The sequence below is a fragment of the Sminthopsis crassicaudata genome, chromosome 2 (assembly GCF_048593235.1).
Source record: "Sminthopsis crassicaudata isolate SCR6 chromosome 2, ASM4859323v1, whole genome shotgun sequence".
Classification (NCBI taxonomy): domain Eukaryota; kingdom Metazoa; phylum Chordata; class Mammalia; order Dasyuromorphia; family Dasyuridae; genus Sminthopsis; species Sminthopsis crassicaudata.
This window is the reverse complement of record NC_133618.1, coordinates 462,633,200-462,654,035: the sequence shown is the minus strand read 5'-3', so window position 1 is coordinate 462,654,035 and position 20,836 is coordinate 462,633,200. Positions and strand designations below refer to the sequence as shown.

The 20,836-nt window shown below is 37.4% G+C and overlaps 1 protein-coding gene and 1 long non-coding RNA gene across 4 annotated transcripts in view; one reads left to right on the top strand and one right to left on the bottom strand.

The window, feature by feature from the left end:
• GSN (gelsolin) overlaps window positions 1–19,334 on the bottom strand; it is a 77,489-nt gene extending 58,155 nt beyond the window's left edge. Inside the window, exon 1 of one of the 3 annotated variants that reach the window (XR_012486778.1) lies at window positions 18,918–19,321. The gene's annotated coding sequence lies outside the window, so the exon portion shown is untranslated. Of the gene's footprint in view, window positions 1–18,917 lie in introns of all 3 variants that reach the window. The other 2 variants (XM_074292951.1, XM_074292950.1) reach the window with 2 other exon arrangements.
• Window positions 4,985–12,444, top strand: LOC141557390 (uncharacterized). Its single transcript, XR_012486779.1, has 3 exons — window positions 4,985–5,205; window positions 5,568–5,640; window positions 12,040–12,444. It is a non-coding gene; the product is annotated as an uncharacterized LOC141557390 (long non-coding RNA).
• Window positions 19,335–20,836: the final 1,502 nt, after the last annotated feature.

Here is a 20,836-nt window from a genome sequence, read left to right as displayed (position 1 = left end):
TATGAGGCTTCTGTGTAGTCAATATGCCTTAAGCTTCTTTGATTTTTTTGATCTATATCATGCTTTTCCATTTATTTTTCACCATCATCCCCTATGCCTATCTTTTCAAGGAAATGACTACCTTTGCCAATTACTACTTATATGCTGATTTAATTCAGAGGATCTTATCAAAGTCCTCATAGTATTTTTTAATCGTTTTATGCTCTATATGGTAGCCTTTTTGCTCATGTTCATTACATAGTCATCACTGTAAAGTAAGATGACCAAGTATCCCATAAAATTATATTTCTTCTTGCTTTTGGATGCATCATGACACTAACCCCACCATATGCCTTTCCAAGAAGAACCTATAAGCCTTCTATTTAAGTGCAATTTTATTATATCTTTTGGCTTCGTTGCAAGAATGTCAATATTGATATGACTTAGTTTTTGAAGCAATATGTTGACTCATTGGTGAATGGATAAGGATTTCACATTCAGAGTGCTAACAGTTACTAATATTTGCAGATTATCTAGGAGCTGCATGATTCTTGGCAGCATTTGCCACTTTTCTGCCACCCTCCCAATGTCACTGCAGAAGTAGAGAACTATATAGAACTGAGACCCATGTCTGTCTTTATTTCATGGGTTACCTAGCCCAAATAATTCCCCTTGTGGCTAGCATTTTGGTGAAGTCTCTCCTTAACAAACCTGATCTTTGGCCTATAGACCTATGTATATATGTATATATATATATATATATATATATATATATATATATATATATATATATATATATATATATGAATGTCTGTATGTATGTATCTACATTGTTGTTTAGCCATTTTATCATGTCTGAGTTTCTGTGACCCCACATGGAGGTTTTCTTTGCAAAGACACTGAAGTTATTTGCTGTTTCCTTCTCCAGGCCATGGAGAAAAGGTGTCTTGCCCAGATCACACAGCTGTAAGTGTCTGAGGCTGGGTTTGAATCCAGGAAGATGAGTCTCCCTGATTCCAGGTTCAGCACTTTATCTACTGCGCCGCCCAACTGAGATGTTTTCTATCCAGGTGTGGCTAGTGGGCATGCTACAGCTTCCTGGAGCCACAGGTGAGAACTGGGTGAAGGTGGACACCAAAGGTGGATGAGCAGCCCTGAAAAGCATTCGGCAAGCCCTCACACCAGAAACGGTAGTTCTCCCTGATCACCCAATACATCCCATAAACATATATATATGTATATATATATATATACACACACACATACACACCATACATACACCCATATACACAAATAAAAAGATAAATAAAGATATCAAGTTATAAGTAATGGGTCCCCAATGAATAACACAATAAGTTCTGCAGATGAGGTGGTCCGAGAAGAAAGGTTACATCGGACTAGATTGGTCAGAGAAGATTTCAGAGAAAGTTGGACTCCAACCAAAGCTAAAAGATAAGCCAAGTAACTTATGGGTTCAATTCCTAGTTACATAGCACCATCATAAATTCAATAGTACTAAGAATGTTGGCCTTGGAGTAATAAAACCTGGGTTTTATTCTGATATTTACTAGGTGGGTGTTTCTGGGCAAGTCGTTTTCACCTTTATAGGCCTTATTTTCTCCCTCTATAAAAATTAAAAGGTAGAACTAGTTGGCCCCAAAATCCTTTCCAGATCTAAATCCTATGGTCCTAAATCATCCAGTCTTTTTAAACTTCAATTTCCCCATTTGTAAAACAAGGATAATCCTTGTACAGGATTACCTTATAGGACTGTTATGGGGAAAGTACATTAGAAATTTTTTTTTAGGCAATTGGGGTTAAGTGACTTGCCCAGGGTCACACAACCAGGAAGTGTTAAGTGTTTGAGACCAGATTTGGGTCCTCCTGACTTCAGGGCTGGTGCTCTATCCACTGTGTCACTTGGCTGCCCCAGTACATTAGAAATTGAAGTGCTATGGTAAAAGAAGTGAGTTACTTTAAAAAAAAAAATTATTACATCTTTTTATTTACAAAGCTTATGCATGGGTAATTTTTTCAACACTGACCCTTGTAAAACCTTCTGTTCCAAATTTTCCCCTCCTTCCCTCCACTCCTTCCCCTAGATGGCAGGTAGCCCAATATATGTTAAATATGCTAAATTATATGTTAAATCCAATATACATATATGTATATACATATTTATACAGTTATCTTGCTGCACAAGAAAAATCGGATCTAGAAAGGAAAAACAAAACAAAACAAAACAAAATCTGAGAAGGAAAACAAAAATGCAAGTAAACAATATCAGAAAGAGTGAAAATGCTATGTTATGTTCCCACAGTCCTCTCTCTGGGTGTAGATGGCTCTCTTCATTACTAGACAGTTGGAACTGGTTTGAATCAATGAGTTACTTTTTAATTGATATTCCCCAAGTACCTTACACTTATATCCAATAAAAACTCATTTCAATTACATAAACCTTAGTGAGTTGGTAGCCCAATCTAGTCTCCTTATAGGATTGTGATAAACACACAAGCCACGCCTTGTGAGAAGTTCCATGCTCATGTACACTCATACACCAGCAATCCATGATTCAGACTTCACAATGACTCTCCCAAAGCCAAAGCTCTCCAGAAACCTGGGTCTAGTCCAGGTTTTGCCACCTAGACAAAACCTCCAGGATGAATTTAGTAACTTCCCAGTCTTCTATACAACTCGCCCACTTTATTCCCTACCAATCAATGATGTAAAAGTCCTCCTTTTAATAACAGAAGCTGACAGGGCTTTATTTCTACAGGACTATTTGTGCCCACCCCTGATTCTCTACCACCCAATGATATAACAGTCCTGACTTATAATAATAGAACCTGACATTTCTATTGCATTTAGTAGTTTAAAGTGTTCTCTTCAAGGTACCATCTCACACCTATCAGACTGGCTAAAGTGACAGAAGAGGAAAATGACAAATGTTAGAGGAGATGTTCGTGGAACTGTGAACTGTCCCAACTATTTTAGAGATCAATGTGGAAATATGCCCAAAGAGTTAAAAATAGTATATACCCTAAAATCCAGTAATACAATGATTAGGAAAAGAATTTACATTCTCTAAAATATTTATACTAGCTACCTTTGCAAAGAATTAGAAATTGAAGGAGGGATGCTCACTAATTGGAGAATGGCTAAACAAAGTGTGGCATATGTTTGTGATAGAATACTACTATGCTATAAGAAATGATGAGTTGGTTGATTAAAGAAAAACATGTTAACTGTATGGACATGTATACATATATTGTATTTAACATATACTTTAACATATGTAACATGTATTGATCAACCTGCCATCTTGGGGAGAGGTGGGGGAAAAGACGGGAAAAGTTGGAACAAAAAGTTTTGCAATTGTCAATGCTAAAAAATTACCCATGCATATATCTTGTAAATAAAAAGCTATTAAAAAAAAGAAAGAAAGAAAGAAAGAAAAAGAAAAACATGGAAAGACTTGCATGGTTAGGGTTTTTTGTTTGTTTCTTTAAGTTCAAAATAAATAAAAATATTTTTTAATTTAAAAAAATGAAAATAAGTGCTATCCTCATATGGGCCCTTTAGAGTAGGTAGTACAATTAATTGCTTTTATCCCAATTTTACAGAACAGTAAACTGAGGTTCAAAAAAGGAAATGTCTCTTTCCTTCTCTGACTCAGTTTCCTCATCCACAAAATGGGATAATAATATTTGTAATACCTCCTTCATAGGGTCATTTTAAGGAAAGAAAGTTGTAAACTTCAAGTACTACAGAAATGTATGTTATTATCATGTGGTTGCTAATAATTCACTCCAAAACACATCACAAAGTATTTAGCATAGATCAGCATATTATATAGTGTCATAGAAGTTTTGGAGCATGGGTTACCAAAACTAAAGAATTCATTATTTAATGGACAAATTTACAATAATAAACCTATTGATACTTATCTAGGTAGGTTCTCAAACATTCCTATTCTAGAAACCATCCCCAAAGCCTTTCAGATTGATAGGACCCATCAGCACTTGCACTCAACTGGAATGAACTTCAAACATTCACAGCCTATCAAAATATTGGTGAAATGACAATCTAATGCAAATGATAACTTTAGAGTCAGATAAAATCCTAAGTTTGAATTATATGTCTACCACTTATTAATTAACTGTGAAACCTTGGGCAAAAATATTCTTGCCTTTTTGAACATCAGAATCACAAAATATTAGAGAGCTAGATAGAAACTAGAAATATAGAATCTTAGAACATAATAATCAAATAACAAGGAAGTTTTAAAACATCTCTTTTCCAGGCATTATGTTAGGTACTAGGTACACAAAGGAAAAACAATAAATGGTGCCTTCCTTCAAGGAACTTCATCCTATAGGAAGAAGCAATATGTATACAAAGCACATACAAATAGGTAGCTAGGTGGTGCTTGAACATGAGACCTGAGCTCAAGGATATTTAACTTCTATTTGCCTTAGTTTCTTCATCTGTAAAATGGGAATAAAGTCACCTATTTCCTGGAGTTGTTGTGAAGAAAAAATGATATAATATTTGTATAACACTTACCAAACCTTAAAGTGAAATATAAATGCTACAAGCATAGATTATTAGAGCTGGAAAGGATATCAGATGATAGGTTAGAATAAAGAATGTTGAAAAATAAAGATTTCAGAACATAGAACGTTAGAACGGGACAATATCCTTTCATCTGACAGAGAAGGAAACTAGGACTGAGATTGGGTAGTAACCTATCCAGGTTCCACAGCCTTTTAGTGTACTTGTATTACTTACCTCGAAGAGATCTTGTGAGGAGAATGTACATAAAGTGATCTGTAAACTATAAAGTGTTCTCTCATCGTCAGTACTTCATCTGTAGCCCATTGAGGAGTTCCTCAGTCTCTCACTGGTAAATCAATCAATATCTCTCCCCACGCCCCTCCCACCAGCTGCAGATCTTGTGACCAGGAAATTCAGAAGAGTACTAACTATTCTTCTGTATATACAGTTCAAATCATCAACATTCAGAAGAGCAACTACGACTAAAATGTTCTAAACAACCTGGAAAATTCCTTTTGCTCCCAATGTTTTCCAAGGCCATTCCAACAGTGCCTCATGACTAGACATGGAACAGTCTTCCAGAGACAGGAGTACATTTTTCTCCAATATCCACGCCCCAGGCTCTTGTGGTTCAGAGCACAAATGAAGTCCTGTCCCAAGCTTAATTTGGTAAATATCACTGAAATCCAGGAGGGTGAGAAACAGCCAAATTTAAACATGAGTCACCTAAATAAGGTGTAACGCCAGAGGGCTTAGGGAGGGATTCCTTAATTTCCCCTCCAAAAAACAGTGTTTATTATAAAAAATAGTAGTCTATGTTTTAACAAGCACGTCCCTCATTCTCTCATCCAGGGTTTATCAACTGATAAAAAATGTTAGAGCTATCAAAGACCTTAAATATTAGAGCAGGAAGCTACTTAAAGATCATCTCTTTCAAACTTTTAATTTTACAGATCAAGTGACTGAGACTCAATGACATAATGGCTGAATTGTGACTTGAACCCAGTTCTGACTTTCAGTTCTCTTCCCAGATGCCATGCTGCCTCCAGGAAGCTTGTCAAGGCCTAATAGGGGTGAGGGTGCCTGGTGATACTTAAAGTTGAGGTATGTTTCTAGTGGTTTTGTAAAATTACTTTAAAATGTTGCATTTATATTTGCATGAGGATATGGTGGAATGTTTTAATCTGTTTTCTTTTTATTGTTCTGTCTCCAGACTTGCCACTTTCACCTCCACTTTGGAAGGTCAGAGTTATTTTCAAGTAGCAGTATGGAATGATGGAAATAGCACTGACTCTGGAGTAGCATGACTTGGGTTGACATCTCCCTGTATATGATTTTTTGTGACCATTCTCAAACCATTTATCCTCCTGGGACCTCAGTGTAGTCATCTATAAAAGAAGTGAGATAGGTCAGATGCCTTCTGAGGACCTTTCCAACTCTAGATGTATGCTCCTCTGATTATAAATGTGCTCACAGAAAATCAAAATTAAAAGGGACCTCAGAAGTCACCTAATCTACCTCCTCCTCTCTAATATAAATCCCTTCTACAACTGTTCTGACAAAAGCCATCCAGACTCTCTTGGAGACCTTCCAAGTGGAAGAAGCCTTCTACCTCCCCAGGGAGGCCATTAGAGCTTGTGACAGCTCTAATTGTTAAGAAGAGTTTAAATGTGCCTTTCTGCATTGCTCCTCTTGCTGCTGTCAGGGCCCAAGGAGAACAAATTTAGTCTTTCATATCATATTCCTTCAAATAGTCAAAGATGACATCATGAGACACCTTTCTCTTCTTTTCCCAAGGCTAAATATATATTCTATCTGCAGGCAAAAAGTATATTTCATTTTTCATTCATTTTCAGTGGTGTCTAGCTCTTCATGACCCCATTTGGGGTTTTCTGGACAAAAATACTGTAGTACTTTGCCATGTCTTTCTCTAGTTTATTTTACAAATGAGAAAACTGAAGTCAACTTGGTTAAGTGATTTGTTCAGGGTCACACAGTTATAAAGTGTCCGAGGCTGGGTTTGATCTCAGGAAGATAAGATATTTCATCAAGATGAAATTGAGGGGCAGTTAGGTGGCGCAGTAGATAGAGCACCAGCCTTGAATTCAGGAGGACCGGAGTTCAAATCTGATCTCAGACACTTAACACTTCCTAGCTGTGTGACCCTGGGCAAGTCACTTAACTCCAGCCTCAGGGGAAAAAAAAAAAAGATGAAATTGAAACTATTTCCACTCATATGAAAGAGTGTTCCAAATCACTTTTGATCAGAGAAATGCAAGTTAAGACAACTCTGAGATACCACTATACACCTGTCGGATTGGCTAAGATGACAGGAACAAATATATATACAATATTGTATCGAGGATATACTATAACATAGTTAATATGTATGGGAATGCCTGCCATCTAGGGGAGGGGGTGGAGGGAAGGAGGGGAAAATTCAGAACAGAAGGGAGTACAAGGGATAATGTTGTAAAAAAGTACCTATGCATATGTACTGTCAAAAAATGTTATAATTATAAAATTAATTTTAAAAAGTGTAAAAAAAAAAAAAGATATTTCATCAATTAAACCACCTACCCACCCCAAATAGTATAAGAATCTGCACAAATGATAATGAAAAACAAAGGTACAGTATCATGTCAAAAGAACATAGGGTCTGGGCTTAATTAGCCAATGTAGGCTTCATCCTGGGATGGAGTGAAGAGCATCAAATCTGCCTTTATATCCTGGATTTAATATTTTCTAAGTGCTTGATCCTGGGCAAGGATCCTTGACCCTTAGAGTCTATAAAGCTCCATTTTTTCATCTTCAGTATGGAAATACTAATATTTGCATCACTAATTTCAGAGGATTTCGATTAACACACTGCTTTGCAAATCTAAAAGTTTTCTAGAAATGTGATTTCTTTTTGTTTTAACCCTGACATATAGTGTAACCCTGAACAAGTCCAGTTACCATTGGTTCTATGTGCAAATCCTTTGTCCCTTCTCTTTAAGTCTTATTACCTTGGCTCATCCCGTCTCCTGGCTCCTTTGGTATCAGAAGATATAAGCTACTCTCAGCTTGGGAGGTGGGGAAGGACCTAAGCATTTTTCCGCTCTGAGGATTCTGAAAGTGAGTTTACTTCCCAAAAAACTGATCAAATGCTCAACTCTCTAGCCTTCTTGCTGAGTTCTAACATCAAATAGAGGCCTCCTGGTACCACATGATATAGTAACTCCAGAATATACACAAAACATTGTTTTGCATCTTAAGTATAAAATAGTTTTGGTAGAAACATTTATCAAACCCATATGTTGCCTCTTATTTTTTTCTTTTCTAGTCCTTCTCTTCCCCCCCCCCACCCCTTTTCAGATGGTTTCTTACTGACTCATTCACTCCTAATATAGATTTGTATCTTCCCCTTTTGGACAAAAAATCCCAAGAGCACTTTAGATTCCTGACAACTCAAACTAAGGACTAAACAGGTGGCTTTTGGGGATCACTAAGGGAAAAGTGGAAGTAACAAGTCATATGTGTATATGGCAGAAAGAGTCCAGAAATCTGGGGAAATGGGCTAAATGATATTTAACATTCATGTCATAAAAATCTGTAGATTCTAAGATTTCTTCTAGCTCCCAAATCCAAGAAACAATCTGCTGGTAAATGTTCAACAACTCAGGGTGAAGGGGTTGGTGGGGAGCCAGAGACAAACTGTATTTGTGACATATTTTAAAGTTTAATCTGCATTACTCACATTTTCTCCATCACTATCTTAAATTTAGACAATCAACAAAACAAGCAATCAAGCCCTGATTTATGGCATTTACCAATTTCTGAGGTATACCTGATCATACTAAAAATTTTACAATCAGCTCTTTTTAGCACACCCTTGGATTCAAGGATTCCAATTGCATAAATCAAAACATTCTCTTACAGAGAAAGGGATTCTAAAGAGATTTTCATCTTTGCAATGGACTGTTATTAAGGGTGGGCATCTAGGTGACATACTGAATAAAGAGCTGGGCCTGGAGTTAGAAAGGGTTAAGTTCAAATGTGGTCTCAAACACTTACAACTGTGTGACCCTAGTTATCCTGTTTGCCTGTTTCCTCATCTATAAAAATGAATTGAAGAAGGAAATGGCAAACCACTACAGTATTTTTGCTAAGAAAACCTTAAGTGGGGTCACAAAGAGCCAGACATGACTGAAATGACTGAATATTACTGATGAAGGGCTTGAGTTTAGCTCTGCTTGGTCAATAGAGTGTAATTAGTTAATGAGTCCCCAGCTACCAGATCTGAATCTACCTGAAGAGCTCAAAGCCTGACCTGGAAGAGTTCCAAGTTTATGGGCAACACAGGCTTAGCCCCAACTTTTGCTGTTCCCCACCATTCTCTCACCATCAATTCCCAACACAATCCCAGAAGGGAAAGAAAAACAGCTGCTCACAGCACCCCTCCCCTTCCCTCCACCAATAAATAATAATCTATCAACATCATCCTCCCCCATGCCCAGGCCAGCTGCCATTCCAAGAGCTACCCACTAGGAGAAAAAGTAGTTCTATCAAAAAGACTCCCCCACGCCCACACTACCTCCCACCACTGCTGCTTCTAACATGGGCCAAGCTGCTTTCTGTATACCAAATGTGTTCAGGGAAGCAGACTGTCTCAGGGCCAAGAGTACTGGACTTGGAGTACAATCCTGCCTCCACCACTTACTAGCTATAGGAAAGTCACTTCCCCCTCTGACCTCAGCTTCCATATTTGTGAAATGGGGGTAATAGTGTAAAAATCAAATCAGATAATAATTATGAAAAGGGCTTTGTAACTGTAAATTATTATTGTTATTAAAGAAGGCAGTAGAGTAGGCCTGATTCATTTGAATTGTTCTTCTTAGATAAATAATAATAATTATTTGCTTCTAACATCAGGGCTGTTTTATAAAAGAGCAAATCCAGAACAGTATAACCCAACCTGTTGCCCCTCCTTTTCTGACCCCCTTCCTCTCCCACTCCCAATTCTCCAGTTCTGAGGACAGAGGACTAAGCCTTCCTTTTCCAACTATAGCATTAACTTCAAGAGCTGGAATCTTTCCTAGACAATCAGGGGCTGCTTTTAAATGTGGTTCACTGATGAAGGGTGATTTGGTGAAATGAAATACCTCATCTTTAAGTCTAATTTCTGGGTAGCCATTGCCCGAGTTAGAATAATAGAATGTTAGAAGAGATCTGAGAGACCATCAAGGCTAAACCCCTCATTTTACAGAAGAGGAAACTGAGGCTTAGAAAAGGGGAGTGAGTAAAGTTCATACAGTAAATCAGAGTAAAGAAAAATTAATTACATGACATTGGAAGTCTCTTTACTTCTCTGGGTTAATGGCAATAGTGATTATTGCCTTGCCAAAATTTATTTAAAATGTCCTGAGAGGAAAGATGGAGGGACAACTAGATTAGAACCACAGTTCTTTCACTCATTAGATATTCGACTTTGAACAAATCAAATACACTTCTAGACCTTTACTTTCTTCTCGGTAGAAAGAACATTAATACTCCACCTATTTAGCTGGGCTTTTTGTGAAGATCAGATAAGATAATGCATTTGAAAGAGCTGGGTATCTGTAATGAGCTATGTAAATGTAAGCTTATTACTTTACTGGATTCCCTCATCCCATTAAATAATTGCCATTGTGGATCACTGCCTTGGATCACATCCAAGAGAGCTGAGATTGCTCCAGCCAAGTTTTCATTTTCTGCTTTGTAAAATACTCAAAGTATTTTCACTGCAGCCCTGGAGCCCCTAAGCTCTGTACTTTTTCTTACAGAAATCCTATAGGACTTGTTCTCTGAAGCATGAATGAGTTTAATATAATCTCTGTCATACAGCCTTCTCAGCAAAACAGAACTAGATCCTCTGGAAGGTGAGCTGAGCAACTGTCAATCAACCCTAGCCGTTACCTCCAAAATGCGTGTAGTAAGCACTTCAAATAGCTTCCCCACACCAGGACTCCACAAATGCTGGGCATCATAGAACCCACCAAGTTTCATTGAGCATCTAACAATTGGGAAAGCTGAAATAAGGGAAGAACAGATGGCTGCTTACTTTTTTTTTTTTTTTTTTTTTTGACTGAGGCAATTGGGGTTAAGTGACTTGCCCAGGTCACACAACCAGACAGTATTAAGTGTCTGAGACCAGATTTGAACTCAAGTCCTCCTGACTTCAGGGCTGGTGCTCTATCCATTGCATCACCTAGCTGCTCCAGCTGCTTACTTTTTTAAAGAGCTTATAATCTAGTGGGGAAAACAAGAAAAACACAGGTAAAGGCTAGTCAGCTAGAGCGCTGAACTTGGAGTCAAGGAAGATTGTGAATTCAAATCCAGACTCAGGCACTTACTAGCTTTGTGGAATTGGGCAACATCCTCTACCAACTGCTTTCCCCTCCTCTCATAGTGCTTTACAAACTTTTAAGTACTACATAAATGCTAGCTATTACACCATAAGCAAAAAAACTACTTTCTTTAAAAAAACAAACCAGAATTTATACAATAAAACCCTTTAAAAATCAGTGTTGGCAGCTTCTACAATCATTCCTTTTCTCAAAACATGATTAAAGAGAGACAGAGACAGAGAAGACAGACACACAGAGACAGAGAAAAGGAGGCAGGAAGAGATGGCGATGTAATATAGTAAAAAGAACCCTGGTCTTGAGACGTTTTTAATCCCTGCTGTGCTATTAATGTGTATTACAAGGAAGAATCACTCCCCTTCATGAACCTTTGTCCTACATCTACAAGATGGTAGGACAACATGAATGTAATGGAAGATTGCTATATAATAATAAATCACAAATATATAGATTTCAGATAAACATGGAAAGATTTGTCTAAACCAGTGCAAAGTTCAGAGCAATACTATGTAAATGAAAAAAATCACTAAGAGGAAACAGAGTTCTGGGTAACTGAAAACACAAAAATGGTGTTGGAGAACAAATAATGGAGCATAACTTCTTCCTCTTGCTAGGATGGGGGATTACCAAAGCAGAATGTCATATAATGATGTAAGGTCTGGCCACATTATGTCAGGTATTTTTTGCTTAACTGTTTAAGCAAACAGTCCAAGTTAAATTAGTTAACCCATGGAGGTTATTCCACTGATCATGCTCAAAGTTGCCCTTCCTAGTTATGACCAACTATGCTCTAGAGCCTATTTCCAACCGTGGGGTGACTCAGTGTGGAAAGGACAATGCAAATTCTGAGTGATTAGACTTCCTAGGCTGTGTAATAGCACCTCAGTGTGTTGTACCAATTAAAATAACTGACAGCTCCTGCTTTGACCCTCCAGGTGACATCACCATGCAACCCAGATATTTCCAGTGTAGAGTGAGAATGGGCTGGTTCTTTATACCTCCAGCATCCACAACAATCTTGTCCACCTGGCACCTGGGGCATGTAGGCTAAAGCTAATGAGCTTTTGTCTGAATCCCCGACTACCTTTTCCTCTTTTGTGTTCTTTCATGATTTCAGGTGAACAAAAGCATCTATCCAGAAATGATTGTATCCAGGCTTAGAAGCAATCTTGTGAATTCAAGAAGTCAGAAGTCCTGGCTCCCATCAAGTTTGAATTGCACAGTGGCAAGAGGACATTCCTGGCAACTAGTCCAGTAATATGGAGAGGGTAGCAATTGAAAAGACAGGTAGTCCAAGCCTTTCTTGTTGACCAACAGACATATCCCAAAAGTTGTTTGAGAGTGTAGTCTCTCAAACTTCTTTGTATTTTTAATGGAGTTCAGAACCAACTTCCCAGAAGACTATAATAGTAATTATAAACTACATTACTTAATCCAGTTTTAAGTCTTTCTGTTAATAAGCACTCTTTCTTAACTTTTCCTTTGTGTGTAGGAATAAATTACGCATTTATACTTGATTCCCATTTTATACTCAGAATCTTCTACTTCCTCCTTTTGTGAGAAACCCTAGGTGTTAGTAATAACCTAAACTGTATGTAAACTTTCAGGGCACTGAGCTGGTGGATTAATAAACTAAAGTGTAAGTGAAAAGGAGCCTAACCCCTCCCAAGAGAGGCTAGGTTTCCCAGAACTGAATTTGAACTAATTTAGGGAATGGGGATAGGCTTATCACCAGTTCTTCAACATTAGATTTGTTACAAGGAAAGATTTAGTCATTAGGTGATAGGTAGTGGGGAAGTTCGTATTCTGAAACTTGGATGTATAAACAAAAGGTCTCAACAGATTTTTTTTTTAATCAAGTAAATAAAAGTATGGGTTGGCACAATTATCTGTAATATCAGCTGGCCAGTCAATACAAATTTAAAATACTTACATATGTCAGGCCTTTACTAAGTGTTAAGGAATATAAAGAAAGGCAGAAATTACCTGTAACCCCAAAGGAATTTACATTCTAATGGAAGAAATAATATGAAAAATAAAACCAAACAAGAAAAAAACAAAAAATATATATAAAATAAAACTAAATACATACAAGATATATTCAGAGTAAATGGAAGGTAATCTGGAAGTTTTACATTTCTATGATTGCATATTCTAAAGATTTTTTTAGCTATAATATTCTGTGTTCTAAAGTCCCTTCTACTTCTAATATCCTTTATAATAGCATTCTTTCCAACTCTAACATTCTATATTCTAGGTATACTTCTTGATAACATCTATAAGTTTAAGAAAACTGACTGTTTCTTTTTCAGGAACTACTATGAAGATTCCAGGAGTCATTTTTAAACCATATTGGCCACAGGCCCAACTTAGTCATTAAGCTTAGGCAGGGAGGAGTAGGGCTTTGTCAGCTTGGATAACTACCTCTGGGAAGTCTTCCCCTAGAAGAGTGGGCAAAAAAATCAGGAAAACATATGTTATGTTTGCAAACACCACCACCTAAGTCCAGATAATGTCCGGCCATTTCAGTTTAACGAAAGAACCACAGTTCCAATAAATGGTTCCATGTTGATATTATAGTTTGAGCTCAGCAATAAAGACAATTGCTGCATTGGAATAAGAGAATCATGGAATATTAAAACTGCCAGGGACCTGAAAGATCATCTAATCTAATCCCCTTTGACTGATGAGGATATAATTGAGGATCAGAGATTGTAAGGATTTTCCAGAAGCCAAGCAGCAAAGTTGGAGAAAGTCAGGACTAGAACGTACGTGTGTTGATTTCTGAGCCAGGGCTCTTTCCACTCTACTTTATAGTTTTTCTAGCTGCTTAATCATAACAATAGTCACACAGACTGTAATATTTGCCATCCATGTTTCTCAATGTGACATATACTGTTGAAAACAAGGTTGTTTCTGTGCATTCTCCAAGGTGATTTCTGGTGTGAATGACTCAGTTTAATTGTCTACATTAGTTAACAAAACCGTTGTATTTCCATGTCCTTAAAAGATAGATTGTGGAATTATAGAAAGACCTTGGTATATGGAGTCAGAAGACTAGAGTGCCTCTGTTATTTTGTAGCTGTATCATTCTCTAAATCTCCATCTGCAGATGTGTAAAATAGGGCTAACAATACCACTAATACTACCTATCTCAAAGAATTGTTGTGATGACCAAATAAAACACACAAAGCACTTCATAAATCCTAATGCAGTATATAACTTATTTTAACAATTTTATGGACCTAGTAACCTTTTATATGCTGTTGCCCAAAGAATAGCCTAAATAAGTTTATAAAAACTTACTACCTGTTTCAGGGTAATGAATTTTTGGACATGAAAACTCCCACCAAGGTATAGTGGGCTTACAGTATGTGTTGGTGGAATTAATTATCTATCTTAACAAAATTACAGATACTTAACATTTCAAAGTATTATTTAAAAATCATTAAAATCTATCATTGCAATGGTCTTCCACATGCTTTGCAAAGAAATTTAGAAAAGAGTATTGAACTGGAAATATAGACAACTTGATTCAGCCCCCAGTTCTACTATGTGACCTTAGCCAAGTCATTTATTTTTCTAGGTCTAGGTTTAATTGTGTAGTAGAATGTATACAACAGGTCAGATATAGAAAAGAACTTAGACTTTAAATTTTAAAACTGGAAAGGCCTTAGAAATACTTTTAGATCTAGAAAGATCTTTAGAATATTAGAATGTAGAATGTAGAGTTGAAAGGGTTTGAGATCATCTACTTCATATTATAGAAAAAAAAAATCCTTTTACATTCTGTTCTGTATGATTAAAATAACCAAATTCACATTCAAAGAAGAAATATAAGAATGTTCCTCCCTCCCTTTTTTGTTTGTAGAGGGAAACTATGAGTAAGGAATACTACACATAATATTTAATTTGGTTAATTTGCTCCTCAAAGTGGCTCAATAGCTTATCTCCCCTCCTCCCTTGTTTCTTTTTCTTTCTTTGTTATAAGGAGTGTAAACTCTTTGACAAAAAAAATTTATTGCCTTTATTTTGCCCTTGTTTTCCTAGCACTTAGCACAGTATCTATCACATATCAGGCACTTAATAAATGCTTGCTAGTTGATTGAAGGGATGGCTTTCTAGGTGAGAAATGGATAAGAATATAAAATGAAGGTAATATAAAAACAAATGATATTTTTAAAATCTCAATGCTTCTTTCCAATTCCAATATGCCATGTCATTGTGGTCCCTTCCAGCTTTTAACATTCTATGAATGTATAACAAGTCATCTAGTCCAACTCCTAATTTTTACAAATAACAAAACTCAGACTTAGGTGGAAAAGTGACTTTGCACAGAAACAAGAGCACATTTCAATAAATTTTCCTTCTACATAATAGAGATTAGCATCAACTTAATCCAATACTGGATTAAGCAGCATAGGAAAGTGTTTGCCTTCTATGTGAATTCAGACCAAAGTCCATTTCAATCTACTTCCCTTAATGCCTTTCCTTTTAAAGTACTGATATGAAACCCAAAGAGAAGAGAATTATACAGTGGAAGTAGCTTGCGTGTCACTAGCAGACTTTCTAACCAGCGGACAGTCTCTAAACAGTGACCTCAGAAACCACACCAAATGCTAAAAGGATGGGCAGGCTCTGTGTTAAAAGGCATATTATATTTTTACTTAATTTTCACCAGCTGCCTAAATACTGGTTTCCCTCCCCAGATTCCTATCTTCATTTTTTTCCCCCTTAAAATTTAGCATTTGAAGAACTGTCTGCTCTGGATTTCAAACCAAACTTTATTTCTGCAACATCCTTTTCTGAAGAAACAGCCAGTCTGGTAAAACATCACAATGCCTACTAAATTTTCTAAAGCATTTTTTTTTTAAGTTTCTACATGTCATGGGAAAAAAAAAAAAAAAAAAAGAATAAGTTCAGGTTTCTAGAACTGATTGCCATTAAGAAGTTCTCAGAGTCTCAGGTTCTCTATCAAATGGGAGAGCAAGACTAGATGATTTTTAAGGTTCTATTCTGTTTTAAAAGTATAGCTTCTCATAGCCTAGGTTCTGAGTCCTTTCCTACTCTGACATTCAATGCTCTATTATTCCTTCTAGCTCTGATAATTGTGTGCTCTGCAAAGCTAGGGTGGATGACTCATAATCCTATCCCTTCTTTGTCCTCCTCCTCCATAGGAAAAATTGTGCTGCAACCTCTACTGTGGTTGCTGTTTCCAGTGAATACATCCATGTATCCAGACAATAAAATCAAAGACTCAAAAGGAAAAATACACAAACCAAAAGCAAAAAAAAATTGGTTTAGCTTGAAAATGTTCTTTCAGAACTGGTTCTTTTCAGAAGCTTGTTTTCATAAAATGTATCAGCTATCCTCATCTCAGTGAAATAAGCACTATAAATAAGCCTAAACTGGAGTAAGGACATTAAAATTCCATTTCTCTGAAGTTTGTAAGCATTGACAAGTACCAAGGCAGAGTAGTAGAAAAAACAGAACTGGGAGTCAGGAGACCTTGATTTTAGTTTTAGCTCATTCACTAAATCATTTGGATAAACTGATTCACTTGTCTGAGTCTCATTTCCTCTTCTATAAAATGAAAGGATCAGGTTCATTGATGCTTTCCATTTCCAATTTTCTATACTATATTCTAATTTTCCTTCAAGAAATAACATTTAATGTTCTATAATCCTGGCTAGCAATGTATTCTGCATTCTAGGGTCCTTTCCAATTCTGTCATTCTAGATTCTAAAATCCCTCCTACCTCTACCATTCCATGATTTTAAAAAAATAACTCTGATTTTAAAACAAAATGTAGCTTTTTTTTTTAAATTGACATGTGTACATTTGTTCATGAGCAAATATTTTACCAAATTCTTTAATCTTCTGCTATAATAACTTTAGAGCTTAGTTGTTATACAAATTCTAATCCAAACATTTCATCTTCCAAGATTCATCATTGTTTTGTTTGAAGCAAAGAGAGTTAAGTGACTTGCCCAACGTCACACAGCTAGTAAATATCAAGTATCTGAGGCTACATTTGAACTCAGGCCCTCCTGACTCCAGGGCTAGTGCTTTATCCATTGTACTACCTAGTTGCCCCCAACACTGATTTTGCTAAAAAAAAAAAAAAAAAAAAAAAAAAAAAAAAAAAAAAAAAATTAAGATAAATATATGAAATGGAAGAAGGGGTGTGCTCTATTATTCTATTTTCACAAAACTTTCACTAATTTATACAAATTTCATCCAGATGCCAATCCAAACAAGGCTGAACTATTTACAGTTTCCCTGGAATGTATAAATAGCAGTCTGGAAAAAAAAAAGAAAAAGAAAAAGAAATTCATTGCAAAGTAATGGACTGGGCACCAACATTTTCCCAAGAGACTCTCCCAATGTTCTGTCAGAAAAACATCATCTCCATAAAACCTTCTTATTCTGGTCTGTCAAAGCCTCAAAAATATGTTTCAATAGGGCAGTTTAGCCCATAATTGAATGAAAGATCTCCAAGAATAGATTAAAGAGACATCAAACAATTAACTCATGGCATCATTATCCCTACTGCCAGGGAATGATGGTTTAAAATGATAGTTTTTGAACTAAGAAGGAAATTTAGATCAAAGAATGTCCAGAGTTGAAGGGATCTTAAAAATCACTTAATGCAACTCCAAAGTTTTACAGATAAGAAAATTCAGGTTCAGAAAGAAGTGACTTGACTTATTAGTGATAGAGAAAGAATCAGAGCCCAGGTCTCCTGATTCCTAGTCTAGTATTCCTTCCACTGGAATAATCTGCGTTTAGCCTGCTATAATTTTACAACCAGAGGAACAGGTGCTATGCAAATTATTATCAGAACAACCCTAGGCTAGTTTTTCCTAAGTGATCATTTTCCAGGTGGACTCCTTTAATATGAAAGCCCTACCTGAATGATATCCTGGAAAAGCTATTTTTCAGCTTCTAGTGTTTAAGGCAAACCTTGGTCAAATCCTCTTTTTCTAAGGAAATATATTTTAAATAAAAGTTTAGAAGTATTGATCAGATAAACATTTAAAGTTTCTACATGAAAGAAGGTAGGTGGTGATAAAGTTTTAGCATAATTGTGTCTTTATCCCATGCAGAATATCTTTAGTATAATATCATCCATCACATCAATCTTGATCCTGTTTCAGTTGACTGCTGCAAAGTTAAGTGGCTCCGTATGTGAACGGATCTGACCACCTGCTTGAAAGCTCTCTGTGAGGATGGTTTTGGTATCACCTAAGAGGGCTATGTCTTAGGGGGCACCGCTTTGGAATTGTATGAGTGAAGGTGGACACTGGCTTGTGGGTTAGGGATATGGGCCCTAGTTCCTAAACTTTAGTGACTGAAGGTCACAATTTTATTGAACCGTGTAAAACGGGGTGTGGCTTCCCAAGGGACAGTGGGGACAATTATTATGAGGGGGAGTGGACATCTGAAAGAAAGCTATGTCTGATCAAACACCAGTTTAGGACAAGGGCCATATTCGAAGTATAGTAGCTGGGCTGTGTGAGAGCAAAAATACTGGTAGGGGGCTGCCACGTTACACATTCCTGCTTCTACCCCCACATTGTTCCTATGTCTTTAGAATCCCGCTACCTTTAAGGAAGGAAGAATTTGGAGAAGGGGGTGGGAGGAAGGGGAAGCTCCAGAACCAGAATCCTTGCTCTAGAACCAGAAATCCATAACTTGGCTCCGTGACTAAATGAAGATGGAGGCTGGGACCGAGTTTTCTTTTCTACTCTACTCTCTTTAGTCTAAGGGGCACAGTGAAGAGAGGGAGGGAACAGAGTCGAGAGGGAGTTAGAGGGATGGAATCTTGCAGATGTTCATTAGCTGTCTATTTCTCCTTCCCCCTCCGCTAGCTCCCGAAGTTAGCACGGCTCGGCCCCGCAGGACCGAGGAGAATCAAGCAGGCTCTGGTCCCGATTCCCGACTCCCCACTCCCGACTCCAGACTCCCGTGGCTCTGGGACAGCTCACTTACCTTCTGCTCTTGCGGAGACTTGGAGAAGCTACTTGCACTCTATCCGGAGAATCAGCTGGTTCCGGGCCGGACAGTGCGCAGGGCTGAGTAGGGCTGGGTAGGGCCGGGTGGGGCTGGCATGGAGGGCAGGGCTCTACGGTAGGAGCCACCTTCTGGGGCGTGGAGCAAAGGGTACGCTAACTGAAAGGGACTCAGGGCTGGCTGCAGGGTTCGAGGGAGGCTGGGCCTGAGAGTGCTGGGGGCGGAGCGACACCCCTCCCACCTAAAGGACACAAAGGGCTCAGTCCCGACCTAGGACCTTTCAGATTGCTCACTGATGCAAACCTACCATCCTTCTTTCCTAATAGTTTGAGGAAGCGGCTGAGAGAAGTTACCCTGTGAACTCACACACACACTCACATAAAGCCCCGCTAGAGCAAAAAGGGTTTCAAGTAACATCTACTTCTATTTCGTGACAGATGAAAGCAAGTAGGGAATTACTCATCATCAACCAGTTAGTGTCTAAGCTGGAACTCAAACTGGGTGTCTTCACTAGAAGTTCCCCGTTTTTTCCATTCCTTCAGGCTTCGCTTGGCTCTCTGCCTAGCCCTGGCCTATCCTGACTTTGCCCATTATAGACTCTTTCTTAAGAACAGATTGTGTGATATCAACTATGATAAACTTAACTCTCCTCTGCAGTTCAGTGGCCCAAGAAAATGTCAACAGATTTGTGAGGAAAAATGCCATCGGCAGCCAAGAGCAAGACGTATAGAGATTGAAAACGGACGGAAACACTATTTTCATTTTCTTTTTTTGTTTGTTTTTTTTTTTTTCTTACTCGCAGTTTTGCCCCTTCTGATTTTTTTCACAACATGACTAATGTAGAAATGTATTTAAAATTATTAAACCTGTATAATCTATATAAAATTGCTTGCCATCATAAAGAAGGGGGAAATAAGGGAAGAAGGAAAATATGGAACTTAATCTTACAAAAATGAGTGTTGAAAACTATTTTTACATGTAATTGGAAAAAAATAAAATACTTTTTTTTTTTTTTGATGCTGAGGCAATTGGGGTTAAGTGACTTGCACAGGGACACACAGCTAGTAAGTGTTAAGTGTCTGAGGTCAAATTTGAACTCAGATCCTCTCAACTTCAGGCTGGTGCTCTATCCACTGCCACCTAGCTGCCCCATAAAATACTTTTTTTTTTTTTTAAATAAGAGAGCATCAGTGTTGTGGTTTTAATGCCCTACATTAGCATAACCTATGCTAATATCAGACAGAGGGATATTTCCCCAAACCTTTTCAGTATTTTGTAGCATCTCAAACATATGACATCTTGTATCTTCAGCTTACAGTTGACTACATCTTATGAGGGGTATTTTGATTCTGTTTTTTTGAATTGGATAGGACACTGGAATCCTACTTTGAAACTCAGTACCAATTCTCACCACCACTCTTTTTTTCTGTCTTATTCTTTTGTCTCTGGTTTGTTTACACAACATTTGTCTAACTTTCTTGGCTTGGGAAAGACACTGAAGTTCACTTCCTCTAAAAATTAAAGAGATAAGACACTACTACACCCTGTTCCTGACTCCTTTCCATAGAGTTCATAGAAACGTGAGATTTGGAAGATCTTTTAGAATGCATAATATATTAAAACTGGAAAAGATTATAGAACATAGAATTTAAAAGCCAGTTTGACATACTTTTATTAAGTCTCTACTATGTTCAAGATAGTGTGAAGACAAAAATGAAATGCCTTGAAGGAATTCATATTCTTGGTGATTTCATTGATCACGTGGTTTCTCCCGGCAACCTTACAGATTGCAATTCATCACAAAGTAATTTGAGGAGGGAGTACCAGCTCCAGGGAGAATCAGAAAAGGTATCAAGGTAGCATCCAAGCTAAACTTTAAAGGAAAATAAGAATTTCAC